The sequence below is a fragment of the Ranitomeya variabilis genome, chromosome 3 (assembly GCF_051348905.1).
Source record: "Ranitomeya variabilis isolate aRanVar5 chromosome 3, aRanVar5.hap1, whole genome shotgun sequence".
Lineage (NCBI taxonomy): Eukaryota > Metazoa > Chordata > Amphibia > Anura > Dendrobatidae > Ranitomeya > Ranitomeya variabilis.
In genome coordinates, this window is record NC_135234.1 from 747178008 (window position 1) to 747204371 (window position 26364).

The window sequence follows — 26364 nt, forward strand, 5'->3', positions numbered from 1 at the left end:
ATAACAGTGCCATTTAATGACCATATTACCAGTACCACAGACAGCAGTGCTGACATAACAGTGCCATCTAATGACCATATTACCGGTACCACAGACAGCAGTGCTGACATAACAGGGCCATTTAATGACCATATTACCAGTACCATAGAGAGCAGTGCTGACATAACAGTGCCATTTAATGACCATATTACCAGTACCACAGACAGCAGTGCTGACATAACAGTGCCATTTAATGACCATATTACCAGTACTATAGACAGCAGTGCTGACATAACAGTGCCATTAATGACCATATTACCAGTACCACAGACAGCAGTGCTGACATAACAGTGCCATTTAATGACCATATTACCAGTACCACAGACAGCAGTGCAGACATAACAGTGCCATTTAATGACCATATTACCAGTACCACAGACAGCAGTGCAGACATAACAGTGCCATTTAATGACCATATTACCAGTACCATAGACAGCAGTGCTGACATAACAGTGCCATTTAATGACCATATTACCAGTACCACAGACAGCAGTGCTGACATAACAGTGCCATTTAATGACCATATTACCAGTACCACAGACAGCAGTGCAGACATAACAGTGCCATTTAATGACCATATTACCAGTACCATAGACAGCAGTGCTGACATAACAGTGCCATTTAATGACCATATTACCAGTACCACAGACAGCAGTGCTGACATAACAGTGCCATTTAATGACCATATTACCAGTACTATAGACAGCAGTGCTGACATAACAGTGCCATTTAATGACCATATTACCAGTACCATAGACCGCAGTGCTGACATAACAGTGCCATTTAATGACCATATTACCGGTACCACAGACAGCAGTGCTGACATAACAGTGCCATTTAATGACCATATTACCGGTACCATAGACAGCAGTGCTGACATAACAGTGCCATTTAATGACCATATTACCAGTACCATAGACAGCAGTGCTGACATAACAGGGCCATTTAATGACCATATTACCAGTACCACAGACAGCAGTGCTGACATAACAGGGCCATTTAATGACCATATTACCAGTACCATAGACAGCAGTGCTGACATAACAGGGCCATTTAATGACCATATTACCAGTACCATAGACAGCAGTGCTGACATAACAGGGCCATTTAATGACCATATTACCAGTACCATAGACAGCAGTGCTGACATAACAGGGCCATTTAATGACCATATTACCAGTACCACAGACAGCAGTGCTGACATAACAGTGCCATTTAATGACCATATTACCAGTACCATAGGCAGCAGTGCTGACATAACAGTGCCATTTAATGACCATATTACCAGTACCATACGCAGCAGTGCTGACATAACAGGGCCATTTAATGACCATATTACCAGTACCATAGACAGCAGTGCTGACATAACAGTGCCATTTAATGACCATATTACCAGTACCACAGACAGCAGTGCTGACATAACAGTGCCATTTAATGACCATATCACCAGTACCATAGACAGCAGTGCTGACATAACAGAGCCATTTAATGACCATATCACCAGTACCACAGACAGCAGTGCTGACATAACAGGGCCATTTAATGACCATATTACCAGTACCACAGACAGCAGTGCTGACATAACAGTACCATTTAATGACCATATTACCAGTACCACAGACAGCAGTGCTGACATAACAGTGCCATTTAATGACCATATTACCAGTACCATAGACAGCAGTGCTGACATAACAGTGCCATTTAATGACCATATTACCAGTACCATAGACAGCAGTGCTGACATAACAGTGCCATTTAATGACCATATTACCAGTACCATAGACAGCAGTGCTGACATAACAGTGCCATTTAATGACCATATTACCAGTACCATAGGCAGCAGTGCTGACATAACAGTGCCATTTAATGACCATATTACCAGTACCATAGACAGCAGTGCTGACATAACAGGGCCATTTAATGACCATATCACCAGTACCATAGACAGCAGTGCTGACATAACAGTGCCATTTAATGACCATATTACCAGTACCATAGACAGCAGTGCTGACATAACAGTGCCATTTAATGACCATATTACCGGTACCACAGACAGCAGTGCTGACATAACAGTGCCATTTAATGACCATATTACCAGTACCACAGACAGCAGTGCTGACATAACAGTGCCATTTAATGACCATATTACCAGTACTATAGACAGCAGTGCTGACATAACAGTGCCATTTAATGACCATATTACCAGTACCACAGACAGCAGTGCTGACATAACAGTGCCATTTAATGACCATATTACCGGTACCACAGACAGCAGTGCTGACATAACAGTGCCATTTAATGACCATATTACCAGTACCATAGACAGCAGTTCTGACATAACAGTGCCATTTAATGACCATATTACCAGTACCATAGAGAGCAGTGCTGACATAACAGTGCCATTTAATGACCATATTACCAGTACCATAGACAGCAGTGCTGACATAACAGTGCCATTTAATGACCATATTACCAGTACTATAGACAGCAGTGCTGACATAACAGTGCCATTTAATGACCATATTACCAGTACCACAGACAGCAGTGCTGACATAACAGTGCCATTTAATGACCATATTACCAGTACTATAGACAGCAGTGCTGACATAACAGTGCCATTTAATGACCATATTACCGGTACCACAGACAGCAGTGCTGACATAACAGTGCCATCTAATGACCATATTACCAGTACCACAGACAGCAGTGCTGACATAACAGTGCCATTTAATGACCATATTACCGGTACCACAGACAGCAGTGCTGACATAACAGTGCCATTTAATGACCATATTACCGGTACCACAGACAGCAGTGCTGACATAACAGTGCCATTTAATGACCATATTACCAGTACCACAGACAGCAGTGCTGACATAACAGTGCCATTTAATGACCATATCACCAGTACCATAGACCGCAGTGCTGACATAACAGTGCCATTTAATGACCATATTACCGGTACCATAGACAGCAGTGCTGACATAACAGTGCCATTTAATGACCATATTACCGGTACCACAGACAGCAGTGCTGACATAACAGGGCCATTTAATGACCATATTACCAGTACCATAGACAGCAGTGCTGACATAACAGGGCCATTTAATGACCATATTACCGGTACCACAGACAGCAGTGCTGACATAACAGTGCCATTTAATGACCATATTACCAGTACTATAGACAGCAGTGCTGACATAACAGTGCCATTAATGACCATATTACCAGTACCACAGACAGCAGTGCTGACATAACAGTGCCATTTAATGACCATATTACCAGTACCATAGACCGCAGTGCTGACATAACAGTGCCATTTAATGACCATATTACCAGTACCATAGACAGCAGTGCAGACATAACAGTGCCATTTAATGACCATATTACCAGTACCATAGACAGCAGTGCTGACATAACAGTGCCATTTAATGACCATATTACCAGTACCATAGACAGCAGTGCTGACATAACAGTGCCATTTAATGACCATATTACCAGTACCATAGACAGCAGTGCTGACATAACAGTGCCATTTAATGACCATATTACCGGTACCACAGACAGCAGTGCTGACATAACAGTGCCATTTAATGACCACATTACCAGTACCATAGACAGCAGTGCTGACATAACAGTGCCATTTAATGACCATATTACCAGTACCATAGACAGCAGTGCTGACATAACAGTGCCATTTAATGACCATATTACCAGTACCACAGACAGCAGTGCTGACATAACAGTGCCATCTAATGACCATATTACCGGTACCACAGACAGCAGTGCTGACATAACAGGGCCATTTAATGACCATATTACCAGTACCATAGAGAGCAGTGCTGACATAACAGTGCCATTTAATGACCATATTACCAGTACCACAGACAGCAGTGCTGACATAACAGTGCCATTTAATGACCATATTACCGGTACCATAGACAGCAGTGCTGACATAACAGTGCCATCTAATGACCATATTACCAGTACCACAGACAGCAGTGCTGACATAACAGTGCCATCTAATGACCATATTACTAGTACCACAGACAGCAGTGCTGACATAACAGTGCCATTTAATGACCATATTACCAGTACTATAGACAGCAGTGCTGACATAACAGTGCCATTAATGACCATATTACCAGTACCACAGACAGCAGTGCTGACATAACAGTGCCATTTAATGACCATATTACCAGTACCACAGACAGCAGTGCAGACATAACAGTGCCATTTAATGACCATATTACCAGTACCATAGACAGCAGTGCTGACATAACAGTGCCATTTAATGACCATATTACCAGTACCACAGACAGCAGTGCAGACATAACAGTGCCATTTAATGACCATATTACCAGTACCACAGACAGCAGTGCTGACATAACAGTGCCATCTAATGACCATATTACTAGTACCACAGACAGCAGTGCTGACATAACAGTGCCATTTAATGACCATATTACCAGTACTATAGACAGCAGTGCTGACATAACAGTGCCATTAATGACCATATTACCAGTACCACAGACAGCAGTGCTGACATAACAGTGCCATTTAATGACCATATTACCAGTACCACAGACAGCAGTGCAGACATAACAGTGCCATTTAATGACCATATTACCAGTACCATAGACAGCAGTGCTGACATAACAGTGCCATTTAATGACCATATTACCAGTACCACAGACAGCAGTGCAGACATAACAGTGCCATTTAATGACCATATTACCAGTACCATAGACAGCAGTGCTGACATAACAGTGCCATTTAATGACCATATTACCAGTACCACAGACAGCAGTGCTGACATAACAGTGCCATTTAATGACCATATTACCAGTACTATAGACAGCAGTGCTGACATAACAGTGCCATTTAATGACCATATTACCAGTACCATAGACCGCAGTGCTGACATAACAGTGCCATTTAATGACCATATTACCAGTACCACAGACAGCAGTGCTGACATAACAGTGCCATTTAATGACCACATTACCAGTACCATAGGCAGCAGTGCTGACATAACAGTGCCATTTAATGACCATATTACCAGTACTATAGACAGCAGTGCTGACATAACAGTGCCATTTAATGACCATATTACCAGTACCACAGACAGCAGTGCTGACATAACAGTGCCATTTAATGACCATATTACCGGTACCATAGACAGCAGTGCTGACATAACAGTGCCATTTAATGACCATATTACCAGTACCATAGACAGCAGTGCTGACATAACAGGGCCATTTAATGACCATATTACCAGTACCATAGACAGCAGTGCTGACATAACAGGGCCATTTAATGACCATATTACCAGTACCATAGACAGCAGTGCTGACATAACAGGGCCATTTAATGACCATATTACCAGTACCATAGACAGCAGTGCTGACATAACAGGGCCATTTAATGACCATATTACCAGTACCACAGACAGCAGTGCTGACATAACAGTGCCATTTAATGACCATATTACCAGTACCATAGGCAGCAGTGCTGACATAACAGTGCCATTTAATGACCATATTACCAGTACCATACGCAGCAGTGCTGACATAACAGGGCCATTTAATGACCATATTACCAGTACCATAGACAGCAGTGCTGACATAACAGTGCCATTTAATGACCATATTACCAGTACCACAGACAGCAGTGCTGACATAACAGTGCCATTTAATGACCATATTACCAGTACCACAGACAGCAGTGCTGACATAACAGAGCCATTTAATGACCATATCACCAGTACCACAGACAGCAGTGCTGACATAACAGGGCCATTTAATGACCATATTACCAGTACCACAGACAGCAGTGCTGACATAACAGTACCATTTAATGACCATATTACCAGTACCACAGACAGCAGTGCTGACATAACAGTGCCATTTAATGACCATATTACCAGTACCATAGACAGCAGTGCTGACATAACAGTGCCATTTAATGACCATATTACCAGTACCATAGACAGCAGTGCTGACATAACAGTGCCATTTAATGACCATATTACCAGTACCATAGACGGCAGTGCTGACATAACAGTGCCATTTAATGACCATATTACCAGTACCATAGACAGCAGTGCTGACATAACAGTGCCATTTAATGACCATATTACCAGTACCACAGACAGCAGTGCTGACATAACAGTACCATTTAATGACCATATTACCAGTACCACAGACAGCAGTGCTGACATAACAGTGCCATTTAATGACCATATTACCAGTACCATAGACAGCAGTGCTGACATAACAGTGCCATTTAATGACCATATTACCAGTACCATAGACAGCAGTGCTGACATAACAGTGCCATTTAATGACCATATTACCAGTACCATAGACGGCAGTGCTGACATAACAGTGCCATTTAATGACCATATTACCAGTACTATAGACAGCAGTGCTGACATAACAGTGCCATTTAATGACCACATTACCAGTACCACAGACAGCAGTGCTGACATAACAGTGCCATTTAATGACCATATCACCAGTACCATAGACAGCAGTGCTGACATAACAGTGCCATTTAATGACCATATCACCAGTACCACAGACAGCAGTGCTGACATAACAGTGCCATTTAATGACCATATTACCAGTACCACAGACAGCAGTGCTGACATAACAGTGCCATTTAATGACCATATTACCAGTACCACAGACAGCAGTGCTGACATAACAGTGCCATTTAATGACCATATTACCAGTACCACAGACAGCAGTGCTGACATAACAGTGCCATCTAATGACCATATTACCAGTACCATAGAGAGCAGTGCTGACATAACAGTGCCATTTAATGACCATATTACCAGTACTATAGACAGCAGTGCTGACATAACAGTGCCATTTAATGACCACATTACCAGTACCACAGACAGCAGTGCTGACATAACAGTACCATTTAATGACCATATTACCAGTACCACAGACAGCAGTGCTGACATAACAGTGCCATTTAATGACCATATTACCAGTACCATAGACAGCAGTGCTGACATAACAGTGCCATTTAATGACCATATTACCAGTACCATAGACAGCAGTGCTGACATAACAGTGCCATTTAATGACCATATTACCAGTACCATAGACGGCAGTGCTGACATAACAGTGCCATTTAATGACCATATCACCAGTACCATAGACAGCAGTGCTGACATAACAGTGCCATTTAATGACCATATCACCAGTACCACAGACAGCAGTGCTGACATAACAGTGCCATTTAATGACCATATTACCAGTACCACAGACAGCAGTGCTGACATAACAGTGCCATTTAATGACCATATTACCAGTACCACAGACAGCAGTGCTGACATAACAGTGCCATTTAATGACCATATTACCAGTACCACAGACAGCAGTGCTGACATAACAGTGCCATCTAATGACCATATTACCAGTACCATAGAGAGCAGTGCTGACATAACAGTGCCATTTAATGACCATATTACCAGTACCACAGACAGCAGTGCTGACATAACAGTGCCATCTAATGACCATATTACCAGTACCACAGACAGCAGTGCTGACATAACAGTGCCATCTAATGACCATATTACCAGTACCATATACAGCATATACCATATACCACGTAACAGTACCACAGAGTGCTATATAGAGGTAAGGATACTGCTATACAGTGCCACAGCCGATATCATGCCATTAGCTTGTGATACACCATTATGGACGAAGTTGCAGGTGACCCATAAATAAGGGAGACCCCAAATTTGGCGCCAATCTTGCTGATTCCATAATATATACATAGAGATGAAACTGGACATTGTAAGGCAATAATGGTGGAAAGAGCTAAACCCGACCATATGATGTCTGTTACGTTACATAGGACTGCATAATACAAAAGCTGGGATTTACCCTTTAAATGACAATGTCAGCTCTGCTGTATCTACACGTTATAACATATTGGATCCATTTGCTGCAGATCGGGGGGGATTCTTTCTTCTTGTTGAATGCTCAGCCCCCGCTGTGTCCAGGGAATGATGTGATTATAATCTGTGCGGCACATGATTGTGAGATGTAGCAGAGCTGAGCGTTGCCTATGAATACTAATAATAGGCATCATCTCAGGCGCACGGCTCAGCTACATACCAGCGCCTTGTAGGAAATCCAGGCTACACATTCCTCCACTCGCACAAATATGCAAAACATTTTAATGATTTTAGGTTCAGCTTATACGTTGGGATTTGTCAGATTGCCCTCGAGATACAGAAGTCTCTTTCCAACTCATTACAAGGTAACACAAGCCCCGACTGGCAGTGCAATAAATGAGCGGAAAACGGCAAATTGTGACAATACAATGCATAGAAAAGCGCAAACACCATCACATATATGAGATACACAAGTATAGCGGTGCTGGGGGGTGCGGAGGGAGCACTGGATATAGCAGAGCTGGGCCTGTAAAGTAAAGCTGACGTGCTGCTTCCATTTGTAGCAGAGCTGCTGATTATGGGTATAGCAGAGCCGTTTATTTTTTTAGCTGACATTTAAAGATATAGAGGAGCTAAGACTTTACAGGTGGAGCAGAGCTGGGCTGTAAAGATAGGATCTTTTTTAGGATCGGTTCTGTACAGCAGAGCTGAGCTCTTGAGATTAACACTTATATATAGCAACCTGAGGTTTTAGGATATAACAGGTGAGATTTTCGGAAAAAGCAGAACTGAATTCTTCAGATACAACTGAGCTCGTATGATGCAGCAGAGCTGAGTCTACAGTTACAGCAGAGATGTGGAGTTTAGATATAGCAGAGCTGTTCTTTTGATTGGTTATGGTATAGCAGAGCTGAGCTCCTTACATGCGGTATACAGCAAAACTGATTTATGATTTAACTGAGGTTTATGATATAGCAGAGCTGAGCTTTTATGATGCAGCAGAGCGGATCTTTTATGAAGCAGCAGAGCTGAGCTTTTATGATGCAGCACAGCTGATCTTTTATGATGCAGCAGAGCGGATCTTTTATGATGCAGCAGAGCTGATCTTTTATGAAGCAGCAGAGCTGATCTTTTATGATGCAGCAGAGCAGATATTTTATGATGCAGCAGAGCCAATCTTTTATGATGCAGCAGAGCCGATCTTTTATGATGCAGCAGGGCCGATCTTTTATGAAGCAGCAGAGCTGATCTTTTATGATGCAGCAGAGCAGATATTTTATGATGCAGCAGGGCCGATCTTTTATGATGCAGCAGAGCCGATCTTTTATGATACAGCAGAGCTGATCTTTTATGATGCAGCAGAGCTGATCTTTTATGATGCAGCAGAGCTGATCTTTTATGATGCAGCAGAGCGGATCTTTTATGAAGCAGCAGAGCTGATCTTTTATGATGCAGCAGAGCTGATCTTTTATGATGCAGCAGAGCGGATCTTTTATGATGCAGCAGAGCGGATCTTTTATGATGCAGCAGAGCGGATCTTTTATGATGCAGCAAGGCCGATCTTTTATGATGCAGCAGAGCGGATATTTTATGATGCAGCAGAGTGGATCTTTTATGATGCAGCAGAGCGGATCTTTTATGATGCAGCAGAGCTTTTATGATGCAGCAGAGCTGAGCTTTTATGATGCAGCAGAGCGGATCTTTTATGATGCAGCAGAGCGGATCTTTTATGAAGCAGCAGAGCTGAGCTTTTATGATGCAGCACAGCTGATCTTTTATGATGCAGCAGAGCGGATCTTTTATGATGCAGCAGAGCTGATCTTTTATGAAGCAGCAGAGCTGATCTTTTATGATGCAGCAGAGCAGATATTTTATGATGCAGCAGAGCCGATCTTTTATGATGCAGCAGAGCCGATCTTTTATGATGCAGCAGGGCCGATCTTTTATGAAGCAGCAGAGCTGATCTTTTATGATGCAGCAGAGCAGATATTTTATGATGCAGCAGGGCCGATCTTTTATGATGCAGCAGAGCCGATCTTTTATGATACAGCAGAGCTGATCTTTTATGATGCAGCAGAGCTGATCTTTTATGATGCAGCAGAGCTGATCTTTTATGATGCAGCAGAGCGGATCTTTTATGAAGCAGCAGAGCTGATCTTTTATGATGCAGCAGAGCTGATCTTTTATGATGCAGCAGAGCGGATCTTTTATGATGCAGCAGAGCGGATCTTTTATGATGCAGCAGAGCGGATCTTTTATGATGCAGCAAGGCCGATCTTTTATGATGCAGCAGAGCGGATATTTTATGATGCAGCAGAGTGGATCTTTTATGATGCAGCAGAGCGGATCTTTTATGATGCAGCAGAGCTTTTATGATGCAGCAGAGCTGAGCTTTTATGATGCAGCAGAGCGGATCTTTTATGATGCAGCAGAGCGGATCTTTTATGATGCAGCAGAGCGGATCTTTTATGATGCAGCAAGGCCGATCTTTTATGATGCAGCAGAGCGGATATTTTATGATGCAGCAGAGTGGATCTTTTATGATGCAGCAGAGCGGATCTTTTATGATGCAGCAGAGCTTTTATGATGCAGCAGAGCGGATCTTTTATGATGCAGCAAAGCTGATCTTTTATGATGCAGAAGAGCTGAGCTTTTATGATGCAGCAGAGCGGATATTTTATGATGCAGCAGAGTGGATCTTTTATGATGCAGCAGAGCTTTTATGATGCAGCAGAGCTGAGCTTTTACGATGCAGCAGAGCAGATCTTTTATGATGCAGCGGAGCTGATATTTTATGAAGCAGCAGAGCTGATCTTTTATGATGCAGCAGAGCTGATCTTTTATGATGCAGCAAAGCGGATCTTTTATGAAGCAGCAGAGCTGATCTTTTATGATGCAGCAGAGGGGATCTTTTATGATGCAGCAGGGCCGATCTTTTATGATGCAGCGGAACTGATCTTTTATGATGCAGCAGAGTGGATCTTTTATGATGCAGCAGGGCCGATCTTTTATGATGCAGCAGAGTTGATCTTTTATGAAGCAGCAGAGCTGAGCTTTTATGATGCAGCAGAGCGGATATTTATGAAGCAGCAGAGCTGATCTTTCATGATGCAGCAGAGCGGATCTTTTATGATGCAGCAGAGCGGATCTTTTATGATGCAGCAGAGCGGATCTTTTATGATGCAGCAGAGCGGATCTTTTATGATGCAGCAGGGCCGATCTTTTATGATGCAGCGGAGCTGATCTTTTATGATGCAGCGGAGCTGATCTTTTATGATGCAGCAGAGCGGATCTTTTATGATGCAGCAGAGCGGATCTTTTATGATGCAGCAGAGCGGATCTTTTATGATGCAGCAAAGCTGATCTTTTATGATGCAGCAGAGCTGAGCTTTTATGATGCAGCAGAGCTGATCTTTTATGATGCAGCGGAGCTGATCTTTTATGATGCAGCAGAGCTGATCTTTTATGATGCAGCAGAGCTGATCTTTTATGATGCAGCAGAGCTGATCTTTTATGATGCAGCAGAGCTGATCTTTTATGATGCAGCAGAGCTGATCTTTTATGATGCAGCAGAGCCGATCTTTTATGATGCAGCAGAGCTGATTTTGTCATTTTGCTTCATTGTTAATAAATAACAATGAAGCAGGTTTATAAGAATGGGGGCAGACAGCAAACAATTGGCATATACAGGAAACGTCCGCCTCCGTCATACCGGATCTGATACTTTGCATGTTGCTGCCCTTTATGCCTCTGCAGTACCTCCATCAATAAATGATTACCCGCCATACTGCGCCCAGCAGGTGGCGCTCTAAGTGGTGCACGATGGGTAACATTGGCATGTGAGTGCGTGAGGTAAGAGAATGGGATCCTGATCTGGATCGCTTTGTGTGCTATGCTGCAGAATATGTTGGCGCTATATGTTTTATTTCCATGGCATAGCATAGAAAGAAGACATAGCGAATGAGACCTGCACATTCATTCTTCCAGGATGGGAACCTCCGGGGGAAATTCTTGGCAAACCCTTCCGTCAAATTGCTAACTTGCATTTTAATTGGCTGTAAATAAGGAAAAAAAGCAGATTAACAAGAAAACCACCCCGACTGCGGCCTCATAAAGGAAGGCATTAAATGGCGAGCTGCTTCCTCGCTACACCGCACAGCCACTGCCGTCAGGGGCTATTAATTAGGATTTTTTTTCCCAGGTAAATAGGACGCTGTTCGTATATTTCTGTACCGGCCTAATAGGCCTGGAAAGGAAAAATAACCCAAGCTAAATGGAAGAGATATCTGGAAATAACTCCATAAGTAGGAAAATCTCATCTACAGCTGCTGTCAGCAAGCTTTCAGCTTCCCTGCAGCACCCCCGCAGGTGAAACAAGGTAATACACAGGTCATATTAGTATCAACAGCCAGAGTGGTTAATGCTTCAGCATGTTGGGTCCTCCAGAGGGAGAGACGAGAGGTGGTCACTTCTGCCAAGAGATGAAGATCCTCAACGAATAACTAATAGGGCGTTTAAAGGGGATTTCTTAAGTAGATATCCCTAGAAAATGGTGCAAATCTAGGAGGACCATCTAGCCTAGGTATGATATCTGGACTTTAAGATGTGGCACAATTAATTGTAAATCCACCACGGACCACGACGGAGATCACCAGGAACATTCATCGGAACCAATACTGAGGCTGAAGATGTGGAGGCCATGTGTGGCACTTTATCATATTGGGTTCATATAAAGGGAGATTCCAAGATAGATAGATAATAGAATATAGTCAGATAATAGAAGATAGTTAGATAATAGATAGATAGATAGATAGATAGATAGATAGATAGATAGATAGATAATAGAAGATAGTCAGATAATAGATAGATAATAGATAGATAATAGATGGATAGATATATAATAGATAAATAATAGATGATAGATATATAATAGATGATAAATAGATGATAGATAGATAATAGATAGATATAGATAGATAAATAATAATAGACGATTGATAGATAGATAGATAGATAGATAGATAGATAGATAGATAGATAGATAGATAGATAGATAGATGATAGATAATAGATGGATAGATATATAATAGATAGATAATAAATAGATAATAGCTAGATGATAGATAACATATAGATAGATAATAGATAGATAGGTTACCATGGTGGCAGTGTGATGTATTTTGGCTGCTGACTTCAGAGCCACATATTGGACAGAGCTCAGAGACAGTAGTGGTCGCCCTCCCCCCATATAACGGCAGATCACACCGCTCCTCAGTCTGGGGGGCTTTCATAGCGTCTCCCCTCACACAGTGTATGCTCGCCCGCCCGACATCACCCGCCGGCCCGTGTATAATTCATGCGATCTCACCGCTTCAGCGTTTTGTGCTCTTCAAAATAAAAGTCAGCGCTGACTAGTAATAACCGCGAGCATCTCACGTCACCATGGAAACGCCGGCAACATTCCACGGATCAGGAAGAATCTTTTTTCACATTTTTTTTTCTTTCTTATAACGGACGTCGACAAATAACTGACAGATAATAAACTCCCAGAAGACACCAGAGAGGCGGCGTAATAATCACAGGAATCCTCCCAACCCTGACCTCCCCAACTACAGCAATACTGATAGTACTGCACAGGAAGCAGTCACAACGAGGACCAACCCCAGGACAGGAAAGACCCCAGGACAGGAAAGACCCCAGTTATAGAAATGGCACAGGATAGGGAAAATGGAGTGGGGGGTGAAGGCCATGTATACATTTTAGGTTAGAGATCTATCCATCTATCATCAATCTATTATCTATCTATCTATCTATCTATCTATCTATCGCATCTATCTATCTATTATCTATCTATCCATTATCTATCTATATATATTATCTATCTATTATCTATCATCTATCTATCTATTATCTATCATCTATCTATCTATCTATCTATCTATCTATCTATCCATTATCTATCTATCTATCTATCTATCATCTATTTATCTATTATCTATCTATCTATTATCTATCTATTATACAGTATATCTTCTATCTATTTATCTATCTATTATCTATCAGCTATGTATTATCTATCTATCTATCTATCTATCTATCTATCATCTATCTATCTATCATCTATCTATCTATCCATCTATTATCTATCATCTATCTATCCATCTATTATCTATCTATCTACCATCTATCTATCTATTATCTATCTATCATCTATTATCTATTTATCTAGCACACACTGGCAGATATCAGTAAGTGAGGTAACACAGCCTATAATACATATTCATGCTATCGGCCGCTGCTCTCTGGGGCGCGGAGACACTAAATATTTCTCATTATTTATGCAGCTCTTCTTCTTGTCATTTGTACAAGGATTAGTCCAGGTTTAGACACACAAGTGTTGGAGATAAAATGCAAAACTCGATCACACAAAGAAAAGACAATAATTTAGAGAAAAATACAGCAAATTATTTTGGATTAGGTGTTTATTTTTTCTTTCACTTCATCATTTACCTTTCATTTTTGCAATAAAGACATGTATTTACAAATCTATTCCGAGGATTGTGCCTGGTAAAAAGAAAACATCTACACAGTCACATTCTTGCAGTTTGGTAATTAATGGGACCTGATCGGTGCCAGAGTATCAGATATTCTAGATTATCAGGAGGTTACAGAAATGTACTGTATATGAGAATCACTTCTATGATTAGGGAATCATTTCTTCCAAAAAGAAAAAAAACAGCGCCACCCCTGCCATTGGGTTATGTTTGGTAATACAGCTCAGCTCCATTACAGTGAATGAATCTGAGCTGCAATACCACACAGAGCCTGAGGACAGGGATGGCGCTGTTTATGGAAGAAAGCAGCCATGGTGGACTATTCCGTCCGGGGTTGTCTCTACAGACACTCCCAGGGTGGTGAGAAGCTGCTTTCGACGCAGGAATCATCTGTCCGGATCCTTTTAAGTTCTATAGGGCACTTTTATTTGAGCACTATAGAGCGTTATTAATTAGCCACTAATATCAGCACTACAGTTATACTAGCGCGCGTCGGGGCGTTATTACTTGCCCACTGTAACTAACCACATGGCGTTACTATTTAGGCACTACCAACCATTGATGTCTGAACACTATGTTTATTTTTTCAGCACCATATGGCACCATTAGGGAGCACTTACAGACACTGTGTGGCATTATTATTTTAGAAAACAGTATGCTTATTATTTCAGCATTATATGGCGTTATTATTAAGGCACTGTAAGGCAATGTTATTTCAGCACGCTGTGGTGTTATTACTGTATTAACGCAATGTGTGTCACTGGCGAACACTGATATTTAAAGACTACATGGTTTTATTATGTGAGCACTTTATGGTTGTTATTATTTCATTACTGTATGGTTTTATTGTTTTGGCGCTATAAGGCACCGGTATTTCAGTACTATGTGGTTTAAGCTATGTAGGTCATTAAGGTCATTGTTATTTCAGTTCTGTGGAGTTAATATTTCAGCGCTGTATGCCATTATTTCAGCACTGTATGGAATAATTATTTATGCACCACAGGGCACTGTTACTTCAGCACTGTACAGCGTCACTATTATATATATCAGTACTGTAAGGTGTAATTATTTATGCACCATAAGGCACTCTTATTTGAGTACTGTGGAGTTAATATTTCAGAACCATATGATGGTATTATTTCTGTTCTATATGGTGTAATTTATGCACCATAGGGCACTGTTATTTCAGTAATGTGTAGATATTTCAGCACCATATGATGGTATTATTTCTGTACTGTATGGTGTCATTTATGCACCATAGGGCACTGTTATTTCAGTAATGTGTAGATATTTCAGCACCATATGATGGTATTATTTCAGCACGGTATGGTGTCATTATTTATGCGCCATAGGGCACTGTTATTTCAGTAATGTGGAAGTAATATTTCAGCACTGTATGGTGGTATTATTTCTGTACCACATGGTGTCATTATTTATGCACAATAGGACACTTATTCCAGTACTGCGTAGTTGATATTTTAACACTGCATGGTGGTATTATTTCAGGACTATATGGTGTAATTATATATGCACCATAGGGCACTGTTATTTCAGTAATGTGTAGTTAATATTTCAGCATTGAATGGTGTCATTATTTATCCACCATAGGGCACTGTTATTTCAGTAATGTGGAAGCAATATTTCAACACTGTATGGTGGTATTATTTCAGCACTGTATGGTGTCATTAACTATGCACACTTATTTCAGTACTGTGTAGTTAATGTATGGCTGTTTTATTTGTGCACCGCATCGTCTTTCTCATTCTTCCAACATCCTATGGCGCTCTCTGGGCACTGTATGGTACTTTTAATTAACTGTGGTATGGCGGTATTATATGTAAGAAACTACTATTATGATTTTTTTCTGAAATATTTACTATCTCCAGAAAAAGGGAATATTTTGATTTTGGAGCATCCACATACTGTAGTTCGTCCCTATCTAGCGCCTCGTACATGTGCGTTCCCCATTTATAGGAGGCATTACGGTACTTTTTTCCTGCCTGGTATATGGGAGCGGAGGCTGCACGTTACACTCCACCATCACCAGGCGCCAGATACGGGGTGGATGTAGCAGAGCTGAGCGTTCGGCCACTGCACCCCAGGCATTACCCAGCGAGGGAGAATGTGTCCTGTTACCAGATCTCTGAATTACACCCGTAACCCTAGAAACTGCCAGTGAAAAGAGCCAGGGAACTTGTTTTTCTTGGCAGGATCTGGGATAACGATTAATGGGCACAAAGGCTTCGGTTGAAATTTGCTTAAAAAAATACAAATAAAAAAATACATTTTCACGGGGGGGAGACGTAGCGGAATCCCAGCGAGATCCGCATCACTTATGGGGAATGAATGGAAGATGTAAAACTGATGACTGATCCGAAAATAAATATCATGCCCCCCCAAGCCTTGTTAACGGGGGCAACTGTGACCACCGGACAGCGATGCATTGTGAGCCCGACCGTTAGCCCCCAGACCGGCCATTGTGGCTTCCAGAGTCACCTCCTAATCCTCCTGAATTTCTGTCAACCGTCAGCGTTACATAGGAGAAGAGCTGAATTAAGTGAAGTCCCAGAGCAGCGCTCCCGGCAGCCACTGCAGGTATGGCTTTAAAGAAAGGGACTAAAATGATGCATTAACTCTTCACCTGCCACGCCGACATCATCAAAAAAATCCGGCTACCCTCTATCATCCCACCGGCATTATTATCGGGAGGGGGGTCCGACCGTGTAGCATCGCAGCAATTTCAGTAGGTGCGAAAGAGACAGTAGTGCAGCTCATCCTGAGCTTGCTGATTCACCAATATAATCCAAGAGAAGCAGTAGAGACTGACACATTACAGCAATAGAAGGAAGTGTAAAAAAGCGTACGTTAATACACCACGGGACGACGACAATTTATGTACAGAGCTGCGGAATAAGATGGTGCTATAAGAATAAGTTAAATATATGAAAAGGAAAAATTGTAATCCATGGGTCTTACCAAGAACTAATGCACGGGAGAACTTCCAAAATTATGAGAATCCTATAACAATGTTCATCATGAGCCTCCTGATTCATCCTGAGCCCTCTAATTCATCCTGAGCCCTCTTATTCATCCTGAGCCCCCTGATTCATGAGACTAATACAAGAGGAGCAGAAGAGGCTGACACAAGCACAGTAGTAGAAGGGGAATAAATGGTCAGTGGCTGGGTCAGTTCAGACCGATGTGTCAGTCAAGACCAGTGCAGTGCGATGACGATGTAAGTACAGCGCTGCAGAATCAGAATATGTTGGCACTATATATATATATATATATATATATATATATATATATATATATATATATATATATATATATATATATATATATATATATCTATACAAAAATTAACTATAATGGCTGCCATAGGAGGTAAGTATTTTATTGCATTGTCTCATAATTCAATGCACTGCAGTACATCCCTAGCAATAAAAAAAAAAAGTTCAACACTTTTCATCCTGGGCTGCCTAATTCATAAACATAATCCAAGAAGAGCAGTAAAAACTGACACATGCAAAATTCAATGGGAGGTGATGGGGTATAAGGAGTCATAAGAGCGCTCTGTATGGCGCCTTCAAGATCAGATGCAGCGGTTATGTCTATGTTTTATCTGCAACTACCATGAAATCGGAGCTAAATGCTACATAAAAGTATGGTATAGCTCGGAGCCACATCTGGATATTCCCCAATAACTCTGATGAGCTCTGGGACACTTGTCTATCATAGACTTCACAATCATTTTTCAGCATCTACATTTCATTTACAGCAGCAACTTCATTATAGAATTTTTTTTCCCAAAACAGCGCCACCCTAGTCCACAGGTTGTTTGTGGTACTGCAGCTCCGCTCCATTCACTTCAATAAAAGGGAGCGATGCCAGCCACAAGGTGAGAGGACGTGGACAGATGTGGCGCTGCTTCTCCTACAGAAGAGTGGTGTTTTCCAATTATGTAGATCCCTTTATTCGCTGCTCTTATTGCAGCTTCCGAACCATGAATATGATTTATGTGCCACAGTGATGCTATAATGATATATACTGTATGTAAGAGGGTTTGTGCGGCCCCCTTACACCACCAACACGACAGGCCGACACAGAGTTCACCATTACTGGCTCTAATCACTGCGTTGTCTGCGTCCTCCTATGACCCTGTTCATCCAGAGCTCCCTGGTTCATGAATATAATCCAAGATCTGCAGTAGAGACTGACACATTACAGCAAGAGGAGTATAACCACCAGCAGCGAGAACAACGCAGAGTAATGTGCGGTTTAGAGCCTGGGTGGCACCGAAACGGTCATAGAAGATAGATAAACTATATATACATATATGTGTGGGTGTATATATATATATATATATATATATATATATATATATATATATATATATCTGTATGATACATGTACATAGGACATTAAGAGAAACCACACACAGATAATCTGCCGGCACTGCTTCTTATTAGTTTCCTCCCCGGAATTACAGGAGAGTCCCCCTTTATTGCCCCTATTATTTAGCACCTCAGCTTACAGTGTGGGGCCTCTGAGGTGGCAGTGCTGCCCGGGGAAGACCCCCAGTGCCTCCAGGGCGGACCCCCAGAGCACCCTGAGCAGACCCTCCAGTGCAGAACTCCAGAGCACCCTGAGCAAACCCTCCAGTGCAGACCCCCAGAGCACCCTGAGCAGACCCTCCAGTGCAGACCCCCAGAGCACCCTGAGCAGACCCTCCAGTGCAGACCCCCAGAGCACCCTGACCAGACCCTCCAGTGCAGACTCCCAGAGCACCCTGAGCAGACCCTCCAGTGCAGACCCCCAGAGCACCCTGAGCAGACCCTCCAGTGCAGACCCCCAGAGCACCCTGAGCAGACCCTCCAGTGCAGACCCCCAGAGCACCCTGACCAGACCCTCCAGTACAGAGCCCCAGAGCACCCTGAGCAGACCCTCCAGTGCAGACTCCCAGAGCACCCTGAGCAGACCCTCCAGTGCAGACCCCCAGAGCAGACCCCCAGAGCACCCTGAGCAGACCCTCCAGTGCAGACCCCCAGAGCACCCTGAGCAGACCTTCCAGTACAGACTCCCAGAGCACCCTGAGCAGATCCTCCAGTGCAGACCCCCAGAGCACCCTGAGCAGACCCTCCAGTGCAGACCCTCCAGTACAGACCCCCAGAGCACCCTGAGCAGACCCTCCAGTGCAGACCCCCAGAGCACCCTGAGCAGATCCTCCAGTGCAGACCCTCCAGTACAGACCCCCAGAGCACCCTGAGCAGACCCTCCAGTGCAGACCCCCAGAGCAGACCCCCAGAGCACCCTGAGCAGACCTTCCAGTACAGAGCCCCAGAGCACCCTGAGCAGATCCTCCAGTGCAGACCCCCAGAGCACCCTGAGCAGACCCTCCAGTGCAGACCCTCCAGTACAGACCCCCAGAGCACCCTGAGCAGATCCTCCAGTGCAGACCCCCAGAGCACCCTGAGCAGACCCTCCAGTGCAGACCCTCCAGTACAGACCCCCAGAGCACCCTGAGCAGACCCTCCAGTGCAGACCCTCCAGTACAGACCCCCAGAGCACCCTGAGCAGACCCTCCAGTGCAGACCCTCCAGTACAGACCCCCAGAGCACCCTGAGCAGACCCTCCAGTGCAGACCCCCAGTGCCCTCCCGCCCCGAGCCCCCATCCCGGGGTCTGAGCCGGCACCCACCAGACTGAGGTAACTTCCCCTCTTCTCCGTGTTTGCAATGAAGATGAGTCCGGCTCCGGGCACAGCACCCAGCGCCACCACCGCCAGTATCACCAGTAGGGGCATTGTACTGGGACTTAACCCCTGCAGGGGCGGAAATCCTCCCGGTGGGCTTCCCAGGGTTTATATCGGGGGTATTTGTCATCCGTCATGTGTTCCACGGGCAGCCATGTGGCCCTACAGAGACATCGGGCCCCTGTGCTCACTGTGTGTGAGGAGACCCGGCGTCTGTGCTGCACCTGCCCGGGCTGCGGAGGAGCGGAGCCGGATGTGTCCTGTGGAGGTGAGACATTCTGCTACACGGAGCGCTGCATCCTAAACCTGACCCCTCCTGTCCTGTCATCACCCTCCTACCCCGGTCCTCACCCTCCTGCCCCGGTCCTCACCCTGCTGCCCCGGTCCTCACCCTCCCGCCCCGGTCCTCACCCTGCTGCCCCGGTCCTCACCCCTCCTGCCCTGTCATCACCCCCCTACCCCGGTCCTCACCCTCCCGCCCCGGTCCTCACCCCCCTGCCCCGGTCCTCACCCCCCTGCCCCGGTCCTCACCCCCCTGCCCCGGTCCTCAGGTCACATCAGCCAGAAACTTTGAAGCAAGAACCAGGTAACAGCAACTTCTTCCAAGAGCGAGAAGACACAATGGACGAAGCCTGACAATGGCACTCACCCGGGCCGGCGGGGACGAGCTGCAGGCGGCGGCGGAGAAGTGCTGCAGGCTCCTCACTCCCATCCATAGGGAAGCCGGGCTCCGAGAAGCCGCATGCTGCCTCCAGCTCTGCACACAGCCCTGTGCTGCTGCCTGCGGACTGGAGCCGGAGTGTCCGCCTCTCCGAGAGGAGAATTCCCAGCCCACTAATCACAGCGCAGCCTACTGGGGAACCCTCCCTGCCTCACTGCCTCACTGCTGCCTGCCTGCCTGTGCCCACCTGCTTACTGCCTGCCTGCTTACTGCCTGCCTGCCTGCTTACTGCCTGCTGCCTGCCTCCCTGCCGGCTTACTGCCTGCCTGCTTACTGCCTGCCTCCCTGCCTGCTTACTGCCTGCCTGCTTACTGCCTGCCTCCCTGCCTGCTTACTGCCTGCCTGCTTACTGCCTGCCTCCCTGCCTGCTTACTGCCTGCCTGTGCCCACCTGCTTACTGCCTGCCTGTGCCCACCTGCTTACTGCCTGCCTGTGCCCACCTGCTTACTGCCTGCCTGCTGCCTGCCTCCCTGCCTGCCTCCCTGCCTGCTTACTGCCTACCTGCTGCCTGCCTGCTTACTGCCTCCCTGCTTACTGCCTACCTGCTGCCTGCCTGCTTACTGCCTCCCTGCCTGCTGCCTGCCTGCTGCCTGCCTGCTTACTGCCTCCCTGCCTGCTGCCTCCCTGCCTGCTGCCTGCCTGCCTGCTGCCTGCTTACTGCCTGCCTGTGCCCACCTGCTTACTGCCTGCCTGCTGCCTGCCTCCCTGCCTGCTGCCTGCTTACTGCCTACCTGCTGCCTGCCTGCTTACTGCCTCCCTGCTTACTGCCTGCCTGCTGCCTCCCTACCTGCTGCCAGCCTGGCTGGGCTTCACCCTCTCCTCAGCGCCTCTCTTCCTGACACCCCATGTTTGCACCATCTTGCACTTTTCTTTATTGTTGTGTGGGGGGGACACAGGTAATAAAGCAGAGGAAGATTATTCTATTATTCTACTCCATGGTATAGGTCCAAAAAAAAAAATATATATATATTATTTTTTATTTACATGTGCAACTATTATTAACCCCTTCATACCCTTTTTTTTTTTTTCCTTTCCGTGTTTCTTTCCTCTCCTTCTTCCATCTCTTTTTTCTTATTTATCTCTATGGCCATATGAGGGCTCGTTGTATTTTTTCAGAGACGACTTGTACTTTTTAAAGACACCATTCATTTTAGAATGTGATGCAACGGGAAAAAAAATTCAGCAATTTGTGCATTAAAATTGCAAAAAAAACAACTTAAAAAAAATAATATTTCCCATGTTCACTAGATGGTAAAACTGACCTGATGATATGATTCTCCAGGTCGGTACGAGCTCGCAGAGACCAAACATGTATAAGGGGTTTTTTTTAAGTGGTGAATAAACATTCAGCAATTTGGGAAAAATAAACCCTTTTCTTGTGTCGCCATTTTCCGAGTGCCGCAGCGCCTTTATTTTTCGGGTTCTGGGGCTCGGTCAGGACTTATTTTTTGTGCCATGAGCTGATGTTTTGCTGACACCATTTTGGGTACATATGATATTTTGATCGACACTTAATGAATTTTTACTGCAATGTTTAGGCAGCCAAAAAAACACAATTCTGTGTTCTGATTTTTTTTTCTTACGTCATTTACCAATAGGGTTAATTTATATTGGGGGTAATCTACTGTATGTCTGACACTGATATCGGGGGAATCTACTGTATGACTGACACTGATATCGGGGGTAATCTACTGTATGTCTGACACTGATATCGGGGGAATCTACTGTATGTCTGACACTGATATCGGGGGAATCTACTGTATGACTGACACTGATATCAGGGGAATCTACTGTATATCTGACACTGATATCGGGGGGAATCTACTGTATGTCTGACACTGATATCGGGGGAATCTACTGTATGTCTGACACTGATATCAGGGGAATCTACTGTATATCTGACACTGATATCGGGGGGAATCTACTGTATGTCTGACACTGATATCAGGGGAATCTACTGTATGTCTGACACTGATATTGAGGGAATCTACTGTATGTCTGACACTGATATTGAGGGAATCTACTGTATGTCTGACACTGATATCAGGGGAATCTACTGTATGTCTGACACTGATATTGAGGGAATCTACTGTATGTCTGACACTGATATTAAGGGAATCTACTGTATGTCTGACACTGATATTGAGGGAATCTACTGTATATCTGACACTGATATCGGGGGGAATCTACTGTATGTCTGACACTGATATTGAGGGAATCTACTGTATGTCTGACACTGATATCAGGGGAATCTACTGTATGTCTGACACTGATATTGAGGGAATCTACTGTATGTCTGACACTGATATTGAGGGAATCTACTCTATGACTGACACTGATATTGAGGGAATCTACTGTATATCTGACACTGATATCGGGGGAATCTACTGTATATCAGACAATGATATCGGGGGGAATCTACTGTATGTCTGACACTGATATCGGGGGGAATCTACTGTATGTCTGACACTGATATCGGGGGAATCTACTGTATGTCTGACACTGATATCGGGGGAATCTACTGTATATCTGACAATGATATCGGGGGGAATCTACTGTATGTCTGACACTGATATCAGGGGGAATCTACTGTATGTCTGACAATGATATCGGGGGGAATCTACTGTATGTCTGACAATGATATCGGGGGGAATCTACTGTATGTCTGACACTGATATCGGGGGAATCTACTGTATGTCTGACACTGATATCAGGGGAATCTACTGTATGTCTGACACTGATATCAGGGGAATCTACTGTATGTCTGACACTGTTATCGGGGGGAATCTACTGTATGTCTGACACTGATATCAGGGGAATCTACTATATGTCTGACACTGATATCAGGAGAATCTACTGTATGTCTGACACTGATATCGGGGGGAATCTACTGTATGTCTGACACTGATATCAGGGGAATCTACTGTATGTCTGACACTGATATCAGGGGAATCTACTGTATGTCTGACACTGATATTGAGGGAATCTACTGTATGTCTGACACTGATATCAGGGGAATCTACTGTATTTCTGACACTGATATTGAGGGAATCTACTGTATGTCTGACACTGATATTGAGGGAATCTACTGTATGTCTGACACTGATATCAGGGGAATCTACTGTATGTCTGACACTGATATTGAGGGAATCTATTGTATGTCTGACACTGATATTAAGGGAATCTACTGTATGTCTGACACTGATATTGAGGGAATCTACTGTATATCTGACACTGATATCGGGGGGAATCTACTGTATGTCTGACACTGATATTGAGGGAATCTACTGTATGTCTGACACTGATATCAGGGGAATCTACTGTATGTCTGACACTGATATTGAGGGAATCTACTGTATGTCTGACACTGATATTGAGGGAATCTACTCTATGACTGACACTGATATTGAGGGAATCTACTGTATATCTGACACTGATATCGGGGGAATCTACTGTATATCTGACAATGATATCGGGGGGAATCTACTGTATGTCTGACACTGATATCGGGGGGAATCTACTGTATGTCTGACACTGATATCGGGGGAATCTACTGTATGTCTGACACTGATATCGGGGGAATCTACTGTATATCTGACAATGATATCGGGGGGAATCTACTGTATGTCTGACACTGATATCAGGGGGAATCTACTGTATGTCTGACACTGATATCGGGGGAATCTACTGTATATCTGACAATGATATCGGGGGGAATCTACTGTATGTCTGACACTGATATCGGGGGAATCTACTGTATATCTCACAATGATATCGGGGGGGAATCTACTGTATGTCTGACACTGATATCGGGGGGAATCTACTGTATGTCTAACACTGATATCGAGAGGAATCTACTGTATGTTTGACACTGATATCGGGTGAATCTACTGTATGTCTGACACTGATATCGGGGGAATCTACTGTATATCTGACACTGATATCGGGGGAATCTACTGTATGACTGACACTGATATCAGGGGAATCTACTGTATGTCTGACACTGATATTAGGGGGGATTTTACTGTATGTCTGACACTGATATCGGGGGAATCTACTGTATGTCTGACACTGATATAAGGGGGAATCTACTGTATGTCTGACACTGATATCGGGGGAATCTACTGTATGTCTGACACTGATATCGGGGGAATCTACTGTATGTCTGACACTGATATCGGGGGAATCTACTGTATGGCTGACACTGATATCGGGGGAATCTACTGTATGTCTGACATTGATATCAGGGGGGAATCTACTGTATGTCTGACACTGATATCAGGGGGGAATCTACTGTATGTCTGACTCTGTTATCACCGGAATCTACTGTATGTCTGCCACTGATATCAGGGGAATCTACTGTATGTCTGACATTGATATCGGGGGAATCTACTGTATGGCTGACACTGATATCGGGGGAATCTACTGTATGTCTGACACTGATATCGGGGGGAATCTACTATATGTCTGACACTGATATCGGGGGGAATCTGTTGTATGTCTGACACTGATATTGGGGAATCTACTGTATGTCTGACACTGATATAAGGGGGAATCTACTGTATGTCTGACACATATCGGGGGAATCCACTGTATGTCTGATACTGATATCGGGGAATCTACTTTATGTCTGACACTGATATCGGGGGAATCTACTGTATGTCTGACACTCATATAAGGGGGAATCTACTGTATGTCTGACACTAATATCGGGGGAATCTACTGTATGTCTGACACTGATATCGGGGGGAATCTACTGTATGTCTGACACTGATATCGGGGGAATCTACTGTATGTCTGACACTGATATCGGGGGAATCTACTGTATGTCTGACACTGATATCGCGGGAATCTACTGTATGTCTCACACTGATATTAGGGGGGATTTTACTGTATGTCTGACACTGATATCGGGGGAATCTACTTTATGTCTGACACTGATATCGGGGGAATCTACTGTATGTCTCACTGATATCGGGGAATCTACTGTATGTCTGACACTGATATCGGGGGAATCTACTGTATGTCTGACACTGATATCGGGGGAATCTACTGTATGTCTGACACTGATATTGGGGGGAATCTACTGTATGTCTGACACTGATATCGGGAAATCTACTGTATGTCTGACACTGATATCGGGGGAATCTACTGTATGTCTGACACTGATATCGGGGGAATCTACTGTATGGCTGACACTGATATCGCGGGAATCTACTGTATGGCTGACACTGATATCAGGGGAATCTACTGTATGTCTGACACTGATATAGGGGGAATCTTCTGTATGTCTGACACTGATATCGGAGGAATCTACTGTATGTCTGACACTGATATCGGGGGGATTTTACTGTATGTCTGACACTGAT

The 26364-nt window shown here is 44.0% G+C and overlaps 1 protein-coding gene across 1 annotated transcript in view; it reads right to left on the reverse strand.

Moving 5' to 3' along the window:
* FAT3 (FAT atypical cadherin 3) overlaps positions 1-21141 on the reverse strand; it is a 711071-nt gene extending 689930 nt beyond the window's left edge. The window contains exon 1 of the mRNA XM_077298543.1: positions 20924-21141. The gene's annotated coding sequence lies outside the window, so the exon portion shown is untranslated. The remainder of the gene's footprint in view (positions 1-20923) is intronic.
* Between the last annotated feature and the right edge of the window lie 5223 nt (positions 21142-26364).